Raw genomic sequence first — 15,390 nt, forward strand, 5'->3', positions numbered from 1 at the left:
ACAGACCTATGTGGGGCTTGAACCCACAACCTCTGATTCACAATCCATGGAACTATCCCCTGAGCCAGCTGGGACCTGAAGGTCATTGTCTACCTTCCAGACCGCAAGAAGAGGACCAAAGGATTTTCTGCTCCAGTCCTGCAGTGGTTGAAGGAAGAGTGTGGCAGAATGTGGCAGAATGTGGATCCTGGCGACTTTTTAAAATAGGACCATACATTAGTGTATATGCAAAGATCTTAAAAATTAGAACAAATTCATATACTATAGAACCCTAATACTGCTAACATTACAAACTGCACAGTGGAGAGAATGACACTGTTAGGGTGAGTCACACACACTGCACAGTTATTTGGTTAGGGTTAGTTGCATACATTGCACAGTTACTTTGTGAGGATTAGTTGCATACATTACATGGAAACACATTACATGACATTGTGTAATTTGAACCCTGGATCTCAGGTGGACAAATCCAAAGTCTTTTGTCTCAGCCAGCGGGTACCTGAGAGTGAAAGACTTTCGCTGTCCATATATCTTTACCAATGGGGCACGTGTCAGCTTGCAAAAGACAAAAGGGCAGGTGGCGCTGTCACTTTCACTCCTCCCGTGGCCTGGTGGTCCGTAATGCGATTGGAGACCTGACGTACCAGGATTCGAGTCCAGACACATCCCTTACAAAAGCGAGCTCACGCTGGGCAGACTTGGATGGCTAGGACCAGCACAGCACAGGACAGTGTGAGCAGGACAGGAGTGCATAGCTGTTTTCAGCTAGGAAAAGTGAATGGCACAACCAAGCTTTGAACCAGAGTACTCAGGTGTACAAAGCCATGAGTCTAACCTCTCAGCCAGCTGAAAATCCAAAAGCTCAGCTGCTCCTTGTCAATGCATCTTTAATGGGACGTTTGTCAGCTTGGAAAAGACAAAAGGGCAGGTGGCGCCGTCACCTTCAATCCTCCCGTGGCCTGGTGGTCAGTAATGCGGGTTGGAGACCTAACAAACCAGGATTCGAATCCAGACACAGCCCTTACAGAAATGAGCTCAGGCTGGGCAGACTTGGATCGCAAGCACAGGACAGTGTGAGCAGGACAGGAGCACATAGCTGTTTTCAGCTAGGAAAAGTGAATGGCACAACCAAGCTTTGAACCGGAGTACTCAGGTGTACAAAGCCGTGAGTCTAACCTCTCAGCCAGGTGAGAATTCTAAAGCCAAGCTGCTCCTTGTCAATGCATCTTTAATGGGACGTTTGTCGGCTTGAAAAAGACAAAAGCGCAGGTGGCGCTGTCACCTTCACTCCTCCCGTGGCCTGGTGGTCAGTAATGCGGGTTGGAGACCTAACGTAACTGGGTTCGAATCCAGACACATACCTTACAAAAGCTAGCTCAGGCTAGGCAGGCCGGACAGAAGAGTGTGAGTTAAGACCAAGCAGGCAGAAGGGACAGTGTAGGGGGTAGGGGTGTGGAAGGCAGGCAGGATAGGGGGGAGGAGTGTGGCAGGCAGGACAGAGCGAGAAGGCAGGTACAATAGAAGGGAGGAACCAGGCAGGATAGAAGGGAGGCCCCAGGCAGGCAGGACAGAGCGAGAAGGCAGGCAGTATAGAAGGGAGGCGCCGGGCAGGCAGGACAGAGCGAGAAGGCAGGCAGTATAGAAGGGAGGCGCCGGGCAGGCAGGACAGAGCGAGAAGGCAGGCAGTATAGAAGGGAGGCGCCAGGCAGGCAGGACAGAGCGAGTAGGCAGGCAGTATAGAAGGGAGGCGCCCGGCAGGCAGGACAGAGCGAGAAGGCAGGCAGTATAGAAGGGAGGCGCCGGGCAGGCAGGACAGAGCGAGAAGGCAGGCAGTATAGAAGGGAGGCGCCAGGCAGGCAGGACAGAGCGAGTAGGCAGGCAGTATAGAAGGGAGGCGCCGGGCAGGCAGGACAGAGCGAGTAGGCAGGCAGTATAGAAGGCAGGCAGGCAGGATCGCAGGGCAGTGGACAGAAAGAGCAGGATAAGGTAGAAACTGTAGTAGGGGGGAAAAGGAAGGACTGCAGAGGTCAATCTCGATAACCAGTGCTAGTTCCTGGTCTCCTATTATTTTTAGGCCTAAAACAAGCTTTCTCCAGCTTTAAACTGCCCCCCTAGTTTCTGTATCCTGCCTGCCTCACTCCTCCCCTCTATCCTGCCTGCCGGGCTCCAGCCATCTTTCCTTCCTGCCTTCTTTCTCTGTCCTGACTGCCCGGCTGCTCCCTTCTATCCTGCCTGTCTGTCTCCCTGCTCCCTTCTATCCTGCCTGCCGGGCTCCAGCCATCTTTCCTGCATGCCTTCTTTATCTGTCCTGACCGCCCGGCTTCTCCATTCTATCCCACCTGCCTCGCTCCTTCCTGCCTTCTCGCTCTGTCCTGCCTGCCCGGCGCCTCCCTTCTATACTGCCTGCCTTCTCGCTCTGTCCTGCCTGCCTGGGGCCTCCCTTCTATCCTGCCTGGTTCCTCCCTTCTATTGTACCTGCCTTCTCGCTCTGTCCTGCCTGCCACACTCCTCCCCCCTATCCTGCCTGCCTTCCACACCCCTACCCCCTACACTGTCCCTTCTGCCTGCTTGGTCTTAACTCACACTCTTCTGTCCGGCCTGCCTAGCCTGAGCTAGCTTTTGTAAGGTATGTGTCTGGATTCGAACCCAGTTACGTTAGGTCTCCAACCGGCATTACTGACCACCAGGCCACGGGAGGAGTGAAGGTGACAGCGCCACCTGCGCTTTTGTCTTTTTCAAGCCGACAAACGTCCCATTAAAGATGCATTGACAAGGAGCAGCTTGGCTTTAGAATTCTCAGCTGGCTGAGAGGTTAGACGCATGGCTTTGTACACCTGAGTACTCCGGTTCAAAGCTTGGTTGTGCCATTCACTTTTCCTAGCTGAAAACAGCTACGTGCTCCCGTCCTGCCTCGCCAGCCCAGCCTGAGCTAGCTAGTGAGGGATGTGTCTGGATTCGAACCCAGTTACGTTAGGTCTCCAACCGGCATTACTGACCACCAGGCCACGGGAGGAGTGAAGGTGACAGCGCCACCTGCCCTTTTGTCTTTTCCAAGCTGACACGTGCCCCATTGGTAAAGATATATGGACAACGGAAGGCTTTCACTCTCAGGTACCCGCTGGCTGAGAGGAAAGACTTTGGGTTTGTTCACCTGAGATCTAGAGTTCAAACCCCACAATGTCATGTAATGTGTTTCCATGTGATGTATGCAACTAATCCTCACCAAGTAACTGTGCTATGTATGCAACTAACCCTAACCAAATAACTGTGCAATGCATACAACCTACCCTAACAGTGTCATTCTCTTCACTGTGCAGTATGTGTTCAGAATGTTAACAGGGTTAGGGTTCCATAGAATATGAGTTTGTTCTAATTTTTAAGCTCTTTGCATATACACTAATGTATGGTCCTATTTTAAAAAGTCGCCAGGATCCACATTCTGCCACACTCTTCCTTCAACCACTGCAGGACTGGAGCAGAAAATCCTTTGGTCCTCTTCTTACGGTCTGGAAGGCAGATTGTTGAAAAATATATGGACGAGGAGACACAATGACCTTCAGGCCCCAGCTGGCTCAGAGGATAGTTCCATGGATTGTGAATCAAAGGTTGTGGGTTCAAGCCCCACATAGGTCTGTGCATTGTATGCAAGCAAACCAAACCATATACACTCACATAATGAGTGTTTACTTTTTGGTGTATATTTTAAAAAAAACACCTTACTATACCCCTACCTCATTTTTTGCAAGAAAAAAATACACCTTACTATATACCCTTACCTCGTTTTTTGCAAAAAAATGGCCTTATGAAAAAATTGCCTTACTACCCTTTCCCCCTATTTTTACACACAAAAAGACACCTTACTATACCCTTACTGTACATGGTAGTCTTTTTTTTCACAAAAACACACCTTACTATACATGGTCTTTTTTCCCCCAAAAAAACTCCTTATTCCACATGGTCTCTCCCCCACCCCAAACGCCTTACTTTACATGGTCGGGTTTTTTTTTTTTTTTCTATACACGAGGGGTTGCGGACCAGTGGTTGGGGTGAAAAGATTGGGAGGCAGATGCTTGACAATGTGTTTTCTATGAATTGCTTTTACACAAACAGTTAATGCTCTTTTATTTGACCATTGCAAACGTATGCAGTGACTGCTAACAAACAAAGAAGATTCGGATCTGACCGTGTCACTTTGTAATGTTAGCGGTGATATGAAATGCTCAAATATCAACATGTCACATACGTAACGAGAGCTAACAAAGGTCACAGGTGTCACAACGTTGAACGAAACATGCAATAATTACCATCCCAGATTTGGCATTTCATCGCTCCTAACTCATTTACTGACTTTAGCTCAATTGGCAAACAGGGTTGAGGCTCAGTCACCAGACTGCATTGATAAAAGGATGACAGACAACAGACAAAAAGATCGATTGACACGACATTGTTAGACCCCTCTAAATCGAGATGGTTTATCCAATTCACAATTTTAATTCAAGTACAAAAGCATGTTCAGAACATACAAAAAGGAAGCTTTACATGTCGCTTCAGACAAAAGAAAATACAAAAATGTCAAAACAGTATTTCAGAGAACAAGTTACTCCAACAAATCATTGTTGCCTTGACACACGGCTCAGTACAAAATGCTGTTAGTGTTAGTCAGTGCACACCCAGTGAGTTAGTGACAGGAGACAAACACACCAAGGGGAATAAGAAAAACATACTCTCCCTATTGTTGCCGCATTGCCCTCCGAGCACCGTAGCGTCTGCACATCTCGTTGGGGAACTCTACGAAGATGAAAGACTCGTGACAGGCCTCGACATCCATGTTAACGTGTACGACTTTGAAACTCACCTCAAGAGCAATCCGTTTCACTTTTGGGACAGTCACTTTGATTTTGACACATACTTCTGACCCTGTCGTGGTTCTCCCAGGTGGCTCTCGTACCTAGCGGCTTCTGCACCCTGCTGCTGCAACAGCAACAGTTTTGTCACCTGACTGGCTGCTTGAGTGGTGAGTACTCCCAACTGGTGGTCCTTTGCACCATCCCACTCCACCGCTGCTGAGTAACAGTCTAATGCAGAAGGGGGAGAATTTGAATCATACTTAAGAACGACAACTTGTCATGGCCAAAAATGTTATGTCGACTGCAGGCTCTCCGATGGCCGATTGGGACAATGCGAGGCGGACACATCCGACTGACTTTTGACCCATCTGGCTCCTTCACCATGCACAACTGCAAAAACAAACCTCAATAGTTGTGTGCAGGTCACTTCATTTGTACATGGTCGTTCTTTTTCCACCCCCAAAAACACCTTACTACACAGTTTACTCAAAAGCCTTACTTTACATGGTCTTTTTTTTTTTTTTTTTCTATACACGGGGGGTTGTGGACCTGAGGTTGGGGTGAAAAGATTGGGAGGCAACTGCTTGGCAACAATGTGGGTGTTTTCTCTATTGCTTTCACACATAGTTGATGCTATTTTATTTGAGCATTCCAAACGTATTCAGTGACTGCCAACTAGCAAAGAAGATTTCTGGTATGACCGTGTCACTTTGTATTGTTAGCGGTGCAATGAAATGCTCACATATCAACATGTCACATACGTAACGAGCACTAACAAAAGGTGGTGTCACAACGTTCAAGGAAACATGCAATACTTACCATTCCAGATTTTACATTTCATCGCTCCAAACTCATTTACTAACTTTAGCTCAATTGGCAAACAGGGTTGAGGCTCAGTCGAAATGCAGTCACCTGACTGAGCCAAAACCAGACTGCATTGATAAAAGGATGACAGACACACAAAAAGATCAATTGACACGACACTGTTAGACCCCTCTAAAATGGGATGCTCATCCCAAGGGGTTAATCCAATTCACAATTTTAATTCAAGTATAAAAGCATGTTCAGAACATACAAAAAGGAAGCTTTACATGTCGCTTCAGACAAAAGAAAATACAAACATGTCAAAACAATATTTTAGAAAACACGTTACTCCAACAAATCATTGTTGCCTTGACACACAACTCAGTACAAAATGCTGTTAGTGTTAGTCAGTGCACACCCAGTGAGTTAGTGAATGAGAGACGACAAACCCACACACACAAAGTGGAAGAAAAAAAAAAAAAAATACTCTCCCTATTGTTGACGCTTTGCCCTCCGAGCACCGTAGCGTCTGCACCTCTCGTTGGGGACCGCTACCAAGAAGAAAGAACATAACAGGCCTTGACATCCATGTTAACGTGTACGACTTTGATACTCACCTCAAAAGCCGAGCAGTTCATCTTGAAGCCTTCGTTCCGCTTTTTCATCACACCGATGCCCTTCTGAGCCCTGTGAAGAGAGAAGGGGAGGGGGACATTGAGTGCCACTTGATTCTATATTTGCCTTGCATCCAGCTCCTCTTCCAAAGTTGCTAAACAAGCACACAAACAGTTTTACTTTTGTAACTGTCACTTTGATTTTGACATACTTCTGACCCTGTTGTGGTTCTCCCAGGTGACTCTCGTACCAAGCGGCTTCTGCACCCTGCTGCTGCAACAGCAACAGAGGCTCTACTGTAGTTGGACGTCACAAACTCATTTCATTGCGGGTTAGCCCCATCCGGCTCATTGTTCATCCTGCAAAACAGTCAGTACAAGCAGGTGTGCGTTTGTCACCAGATTGGCTGCTTGAGTGGTGAGTACGCCCAACTGGTGGTTCTTTGCACCATCCCACTACGCTGCTGCTCAGTAACAGTCTTAAGCAGATGGGGGGGGGGGGGGGGGGGGGGTATGAATCATACAACAAATCATGCCAGAATTCTTATGAAGGTTCGCGTCGACCGCAGGCTCACCACTGGCCGATGGGAGGCGGACATCGAGCTGACTTTTGACCCATCTGGCTCCTTCTCCACCCTGCAACAAGTCAAGCGCATTTGTAGTGAGGGACCAATCCCCTTCCAGTATGGCCAGGCTGCCAAGTGGGCAGCATTTCACACAATGTGGGATTCTACGATGTTACCTCAATACAAAACGAGACTCCATTTCCTGAGAGGAAACGCTTCAGCTCGGCTCTTGTCCCAGACACTCGCTGCAGAATCCACACGGCAAAAGGCTTGCCCACGTCTGTCGGATGCTGCCTGGTGCCGGCCTCTCTGCCCATCCCACAACGTGCACAAAGTGAATAAAGAGGGGAATGAGGTTGGACAAGCAGGACAGGTGGGACTCATGACTTTTGGACCATAATTCATAGGTACTTGTTCACTGGCCTCATGTCCCATCACTCATCTGCCGCAACAAAAAACAGATTTGTTTTGTGCCAGTCACTTCTGGACAAATCAGCCCTACAACACAGACTAGCAAGACCTCTCAAGTACCCCTTTGGCCGGGATTTTCCTTCCATCCAGCTCCTCTCCCAGAAGCACCAACGCACAACATGACACTTTTGCTCATTGCCATGATATTGCCACACATTTGCACTTTTATGTGCATCCACCGGACGTGGTGGGCTCCGTCCCGAGCTCCTCCATCCTGCAACGACAAGTGCATTCGTGGAGCCCTTCAAGCAAACCCAAGGTGGACCAAGGTTCGTGACACCACCACCACCTCGTGAATTGAGCGCAGGCGGCAACAGTTCACACAATGTCAACTCAAACAGCATTTCACAAGAATTCAACATGACAGTCAGACGCCTTCAGGGAAGCCGTTTTTCCTCAGGACATGGCTCGCTTGCTCGCTGGGTGGGTCTGTCGACGCACAAGAGTCCAGAGCGACGCCCCTCGGGGAAGTGGTCCACCTCAGATTTTGTCCCGGTCACAGCTGCAGAATCCACACAGCAAAAGCGTCAGAAATAAAACAGATTAGCCTAGATGTATGTCACTTGCTTATTTGATTGTAGCGTCGGCTTAGCCTGTTCCCCTCACTCGCGCGTCCTTTTGTCCCATCCGGCTCATCGCCCAGCCTGCCAAATGCATAACCTGCTATTAGTTGCGTGCTGCTCACTTCATTGTGTGCGCATGACTTCCCTCGTGCGGCCATTGTTGCTGCCTCTCGGCCCGTCCCACTCCACTGCTGCCCTGCAAGTCATCAACAAGGGGGCAGGGTGGGGGGGAAACATGACTGAAAGGGAAAAATATGAAGCAAAACAAGCAAAGACATGACTTGCACAGCCGAAGATCTGCTGAAGGTTTGAGTCGGCTAACGGCCGATCGGGCGAGACGAAGGCGCTCCAGCAGTCGTAGGTGGCGACTGGGGCTTAGCCGCGACTCAGCTGGACAGTCGGACGGCAAGTACGATGCCCTGCTGTTGGGCCAAAAACAAAAATGGGCATGTTTGGGCCACATTGCTAAGCCTGACACTTGTCTGATTGAATGGCATTTGTCGGCTTTCCTTACCTGACTTTTGAACCATCCGGCTCGTCCGCCAAAAGGAAGAAAAATATTGGTTATGTACGGTCACTTCATTTGTCGAGGTACTCCTTACCCTGGGTCCAGTGCCTCTGGTTTCCGCTCACCTCCCCAACCCTGAAACACACTTTCATATTTAGTGATGCACGTAACCTTTTTCAGACTTGTACAAGCCAGATTTCCAATCGACCTCCTCAAACAACAAAAAGCTGCTCTGGATCCAGACAAGCCAAACAACCAGCTGACCAACTTCAAGATTCCTTGCCAAAGAGCACTCCTTTCTAAGGTCGATCAACCGGCAACAGCAACAATGCTCCCAACCTACGCGCAACCAAGGCAAACCACAAAGCTCACTACTCTGCACCCTCCTGTTCTACATTTACAGGCGACCCTTGGACAGATCATACTCATGTGTGCCGCTTGATGCTTCATTTGGGGAACTGCTCCTCTTCTTCATCCGGGCCCTGCAACCAAAAAAAAAAAAAACAACAACACTATTGTAGTTGTGCCCCTTGCTTATCAAATTGCCATGTGCTTTGTTACCTCTGCCAAGCTTTTCGATTCGTCAGGCTCCTCTTTGACCCTACAAAGCTGCTTTTGTGCATTTCGGGTCTTCACACTGCTCTCGTTGTCTTTGGTGTATCCCGTCCCAAGCAGCTTCTTCACACTGCAATCAAAATATATATTTTGCACGCATGTCATTTGTGTCTTTGGTTTCTCACCCTCGTCTGGTGGATCTCGGTGCCTCTCGCTCATCCCACTCCAACGCCACCTTGCAACATAACCCACAAGAAAACGCAGGGTACAGTACAACAATTACAGGTTTGAGAACAAACTCAACTTGCATGTTCACAGGAAACATACATAAAAGATAAAAGTTTTAGTGTTGATCACTATGACTGAGTGCACCCTAAAACCACCACACTGCACATTAGCTCCTTGACGCTTACATTTGTTTGAAGAAAAAAAAGAAAAAAGCTTTTCCTCCCGCTCAGCTGGAGCAACCTTTCATGTAGACAGTGAACATGTCATTTCTGCCCACAAAACAGTTTCTGTTGAGGCATCGATGAAGTTTGCACATTTGGACAGCCTGTCCCCTTCCAATTGGACTAAGACTAAAAAAAAAACAAATAAGAAATCAGTTTAGACAAGAAGGAATCAACTTGTACACAGTTCCATCCATAAATGTCAAACAAGCTGAAACTTTACACAATTACTTTTACCTGGTGTGAGGTCCACCTGCTTGCTTTGTATTGAAGGAGCCCTGCCTTCATATTTAGTTCTGCAAACAATCAACAGAAATTACGTTTATAACTGACCATGCAAATGTTGTAATAATGAGATACTCGCTAGAGCGACAGTTTGGAAAGAAAATACATGTGAGTGTTTGCTTCCAAAAATACATTGTGGTTGACAACAGTGAATTACAATCTAACCGAATCCGTGAAATGTATTGAAAGATACTTGTCATTGGCACAGGTACACATTAAGACCATTCATGCTTTCATTTTAGCACAACTTACCTCAGGTTTGCAGTCCAAAATTACAGCATGGCATGAGGCTAGCTTTGCCGTCCAAATCAGATGAAGTGTCCCCTCCGACAGGAAACCGGAGAAATTAATGCTTGCAAAAGGTTTCTTGTTTTTTTAACCGGTAGCGGAAGAATACAGTCGGGATTTTTGACCATTTGGAGCGGAAAGGGTTTAAATGAAAATTCGTGACAATTGGCATGAAAGGGTACACAAAACCACAATCACAAGTTGGCAAAACATTCATACCACCTGAAAGAAAATGCACCATATTCAATAACACCCCAAAACAATGGAGTTAAACAAGAACCATTACAGTTCAATTGCCGAGTATGAAGGCATTGTCATTGACAACAATGAGAAAACAAACAAAAAAAAAGCTGGCCAGCATTAAAACAAACCAAAATAATTTTCAAATCTTAGAAAAACAAACAAAGAGGACAATGTGCTAAATCAAGCAAAGGGAAGTGAATTGAGATTGCTGTGCGTTTTCAAACCTCAAACGCTGTTGCGTGCCTCAAGTGTGCAAATCCTTCAACAAACACAATGTCATTGGCCAAACGGCCAAAAAAGGACAAACATTTGCTCGTGTGCTCACTTAACTGAGAAAACGCCAAGCGGTCGGTCGCCATCTTGCCGCACCCGTGCACTGCACGCGACGATTCCCCTTCCTCTTCTGCACACCTGTTCCAAATTACCAGCAGGCCTCACGTCACGTGCACCAATCCATGCTAATCTTTTGTTTCTGCTTGTTCAAACGAAGTTGCGTCCCTCAAGTGTGCAAATCCTGCAACAAACAAAATGTCATTGTGAGAAACGGCCGAAAAAAGACAAACATTTCCTCGTGTGCTCACTTACCAGAGAAAACGCCAAGTGGTCGGTCGCCATCTTGCCGCACCTGTGCACTGCACGCGACGATTCCCCTCTTCTGCACACCTGTTCCAAATCACCAGTAGGCCTCACACCACGTGCACCAATCTTTTGTTTCTGCTTGTTCAAACGAAGTTGCGTCCCTAAAGTGTGCAAATCCTGCAAAAAACAAAATGGCATTGTGAGAAACGGCCCAAAAAAGACAAACATTTCCTCGTGTGCTCACTTACCCAAGAAAACGCCATGCGGGCGATCGATCGCCATTTTGCCGCACCTGTGCGCTGCAATCGACTAATGCCGGTCTGCACACCTGTTTCAAATCACCGGCAGGCCTCACGTCACGTGCACCAATGGAAGCCAGCCTTCTTCGTCTGTTTGTTGATCGGCACTTTGCACACTAGCGCCACCTGGTGACGCGTCATGATGACTGCTTGGCTCACTGTGGAATGGAAATCGTTGCTTCTGGTCAGTACGAGAAATGCTGTCGGGACAACTTCCGGGAATCCAAAAATAAATAGACGAGCCGTTTTTCCATTTGCGTCCCGTGCTATATTTGATTTTCTGTCGTAGAAATAAAATAAATAAATATAACCGGGTGGGTGTCTCTTTTGGTCATTGGATATTATAAAGTCAAAAACATTTTGGATTTTCAATTTTTAATTCTTAAACGAAAATATGTACATGCATGCGTGCGTGCGTGCATGCGAGCATACATATATACATACTTATTTATTAATTTATTAATTAATTTATTTATTTATTATAATGTGTTTATTTATTTATGTTGGTAGTGGAGCATAAGTGGCCAAAATGTACGTTATCAACCAGGCGGACACACTTCTATTCGCTGGCTTTTGATCAGACCTGAAATTTTCGGCTCTTTTCCGGTGTCAATTGTATATTGTGTTTTATGTTGATCTAATGATTAACACTTGTGTATTATGGCCTTTTATTACAATACAATTGTATTTATATAGCGCATTTCATAGAGCTGCGACAAAGCACTTAACAAACAATACAATAAAAAAAACAATTTGAAGTCTGGGCAAGATCGTTGTTATGGCGGAGACTCATTGCATGCGCTAACCCTGCGCGCCCTCTTGTGGCCCAGGGGAGTTACTGTTTTGACGTTATAAAATAAACGATTGCAAGCCCTTCAATTCAGAGCTGTATCAGTCTCGTCTATTTAGTGGAGTCCGCACTTACAGCTACCAACACATAGTGTCTGAATGTGTCACATGTGCTAAAGAGAGACTACAACACAGAGAAACACTGCTGCCCACGGAATTCCCAACACATCCCTGGGAGCTAGTTGGTGTGGATCTGTTTGATCCGAAGCATCCATGCACACCCGCTTCCCCCCAGCACCACATGTTCTTAACAGAGCAATTCCAAAGGTTCTCCTCTGAATGGTTCTTCCTTCCCACCACCTCTAGTCCAAGATTTACATTCGACATTATACATTGAAACATTTCGAATTACTGTACTCAGAAAGGGGGATGTTATGGTCGAGACTCTTGCATGCGCTAACCCTGCGCGCCCTCTTGTGGCCCAGGGGAGTTACTGTTTTGACGTTGTAAAATAAACGATTGCAAGCCCTTCAATTCGGAGCTGTCTCAGTCTCGTCTATTTAGTGGAGTCCGCACTTCCAGCTACCAACACATAGTGTCTGAATGTGTCACATGTGCTAAAGAGAGACTTCAACACAGAGAAACACTGCTGCCCACGGAATTCCCAACACGTCCCTGGGAGCTCGTTGGTGTGGATCTGTTTGATCGGAAGCATCCATGCACACCCGCTTCCCGCCAGCACCACATGTTCTTAACAGAGCAATTCCAAAAGTTCTCCTCTGAATGGTTCTTCCTTCTCACCACCTCTAGTCCAAGATTTACATTCGACATTATACATTGAAAAATTTCGAATTACTGTTCTCAGAAAGGGGGATGTTATGGTTGAGACTCTTGCATGCGCTAACCCGAAGCGCCCTCTTGTGGCCCAGGTGAGTTACTGTTTTGACGTTGTAAAATAAACGATTGCAAGCCCTTTCTCCTTCCTTTCTCGCTCTGAAAGCGTAGCTAGTGGCTACTACATTACTTCCTGTGCTTCCTGCAGCGCGAACCAGCGGCTGAAAAGCGTAATATTGAAACTGGAAATACGGAAATTCGAGCCCTTTCCAGAAACCTCCACATATTTTGTAGTTTATTTTTAAAATTGGCGTTCAAATGAATATGCTATTTTTGTTTCAAAAATGAAAATTGAAAATACAACCCTAAATTTGTTTTTTGTTTTGCGTTTCACAATTAAAAATAGAATGAACGTAAGGTACACGGACCTACACGGACCGTGTCTCTTTTGGTCATTGGATGTCACGTTTGAAACAAGATATTAAAAATTGAAAAAAAACGACTCATTTGATTTTCGTTTTAATATACAAATTTAGATACAGTTTGAGTTTCTAGTTTGGTGTCTGGAACGAGTAAGAAAATGTCTAAAAAACGGTTTGATGTTCAATTTTTATTTTTAAAAAGAAAATGGAATATATTACGAGACACAAATCGAAATACGGCTAATATATTGGTTTTAGGTTCCCGGAGGTTGTCACACCGTGGTTGGGGGAGTGGGTGTGTCGCTCCTGGTCCGACACGTCTGTAGCCTTAACCTGCAACACACAACGAAAGATGACGAAATCAAATGTAATAGTAACTATTAATACCATTGGGAAGAAAAAATGGGAAGACTTTCCGAGCCCCCCCCCCCCCCCCAAGTACTACGTATCGTCGGGAAAATACTCCACCGCTCATCCAACACACCCCTCTCCTTCTGTTAGCGTAGCGACGAAAAGGGTTCGTGAGCCTTCTGAAAATCATTACAAACCAGGGTTTTGACGCCCACCCAAATATAAAGCGATCGACGAAAAAAACTGTCCACCTCTTGTTCAACGCTTGCTGTTGCCATGGTTACAACACACGCACATAGCAACAACAGTCGTTTAGCATTCGGAAGATAGCTTCACATTTAAACGCAGATGTGTTGTCCCTTCTCGTGTCCTCGTTAATAGTTGTCACAGAAGAAGATAATTGTACAACACCCTGGACTGCTCCCTGCGTGCTGTTTAAAGGTTTATTTACCGTAACATCGGTGCTAATTTTGGTTGGCATGTCTGCCTTTTACTGTATGATACCATTTAGCTAGCGGACGTTCGTTGTTTAATCGCTTGTTTTACACGCCAGTGTTGCGTGGAACAATAGCTTGGAGTGACAATTAAACAACTTGATGAACGTTTGCCTCTTTTTTGGAGAAGTGATAGAAAAGTGCCCTGCCCAGAGATAATCTTGAATGTAGTAGATCGATAAGAATACGTTAGGTTAATTTGCCTGAATGCTGATGACTACTACCGTTTGACTATTGTACACAGACTTGTGTATTGTACATAAATATTTGACAAGATCGATATCATAACTCTGGTCAGTCTTCCTGTTGACGTTTCCAAGGATCCAAATGTCCAATCACACGCAATTCCCGCACACTCGCCTTCCTGTCTAAAGTCTACGTTTACTTCTCCATCGCTGCAAATTGTTTAGCACCATGGTCGAGCACACGATTGTTAACAAAAACAATACAGAATGCAATTTCATGGTTGTATTTTTATGCAAAATGGGTCTCATTTGAATTTTTAGACCATCTAGAATTGTTTTCAGATTTGAGTTTCAAAATCGGAAATATAATACACGTAAGGTCCCTAAATTCTAGTACTAGTTAAATTCAATTGCTTTAATGTAATCTTAGTATACTATTTTCTTATTGTGGTCTTCAAGTGCAGTGGTTGGGGGGCACTGTTGGATCCTTCATCAACCAGGCGAGATGTTGGTTTTTCCCCATTGTTGTAGTGAAAGTATGTATGCCCGAAAATGTTGGCCAACTAACTTCTTCCAAGTTGGAAGAATGATGCTAATTCAACGACACATTGGTTGAACATGTCCATATGGTCAAATTATTTTCAATCTTTTCTCAGAGTACGACCATTTTTGTCCAGGCCTGTTTCATGAGTTTATGATTATCATTTTTAAAATGAAGCTGTTCACCCATAATTTAAAAGCGATTTCTGATTTTCATTAAAGTTGTATATGTTTTTATTAGTTTTCTTATATTATTAGTAGTATTCTTTAACAGAGGATACCAACATTTTTTTTCCAGGTTACAATACAGTTCACGATATCGTCTTCAGGCGCTACGCTGTCGCCGTCTCCTGGTCACTAGGAGAAATGCTCGCAAATATACGAAGTATTCATCTTAGTTATATGTTGTGTCTATTCAGACATTTTTTAAACGCAAATGATTTTTGTAGCCGGCGCCATTCAAGAATTCCCTTCAATGAAGCCACGAATGTTGAATATCTCGCTTCTCTGATTGCTGCAGAGCTGGTCATGGTTTCCTTCCTGCGGGTTCTATAAACCTTCACCCTCAATGCTTCAGTGTAAAACTCTATTCAAACCTTTTTTTTTTTTTTCCCACCATGTTTCATCACTTGAAGTTTTGATTAAAACAGCCATTTTATAGCGCTTTCACATATAACAATATTTCCAGAAAAGGTTTCATGAAC

At 45.5% G+C, this 15,390-nt stretch overlaps 1 long non-coding RNA gene across 15 annotated transcripts; it reads right to left on the reverse strand.

The window, feature by feature from the left end:
* Positions 1-4,444: 4,444 nt before the first annotated feature.
* LOC147129484 (uncharacterized) lies at positions 4,445-13,520 on the reverse strand. Of its 15 annotated transcripts, XR_015082752.1 has the most exons (14): positions 13,395-13,520; positions 11,021-11,229; positions 10,779-10,949; positions 9,915-10,707; positions 9,615-9,673; positions 8,935-9,506; positions 8,380-8,855; positions 7,363-8,287; positions 7,243-7,273; positions 7,008-7,140; positions 6,841-6,901; positions 6,478-6,744; positions 4,856-6,338; positions 4,445-4,788 (listed from the first exon to the last, which is right to left on the reverse strand). It is a non-coding gene; the product is annotated as an uncharacterized LOC147129484 (long non-coding RNA). The 15 variants fall into 15 exon arrangements; XR_015082746.1 differs by having other exon boundaries at positions 7,008-8,287; positions 8,380-8,712; positions 8,799-8,855; XR_015082745.1 differs by having other exon boundaries at positions 7,008-8,287; positions 8,380-8,508; positions 8,582-8,855.
* Positions 13,521-15,390: the final 1,870 nt, after the last annotated feature.

Source organism: Filicampus tigris, chromosome 19 (assembly GCF_054856515.1).
Source record: "Filicampus tigris isolate MCC_2025a chromosome 19, RoL_Ftig_1.0, whole genome shotgun sequence".
In the NCBI taxonomy this organism is placed as follows: Eukaryota; Metazoa; Chordata; class Actinopteri; order Syngnathiformes; family Syngnathidae; genus Filicampus; species Filicampus tigris.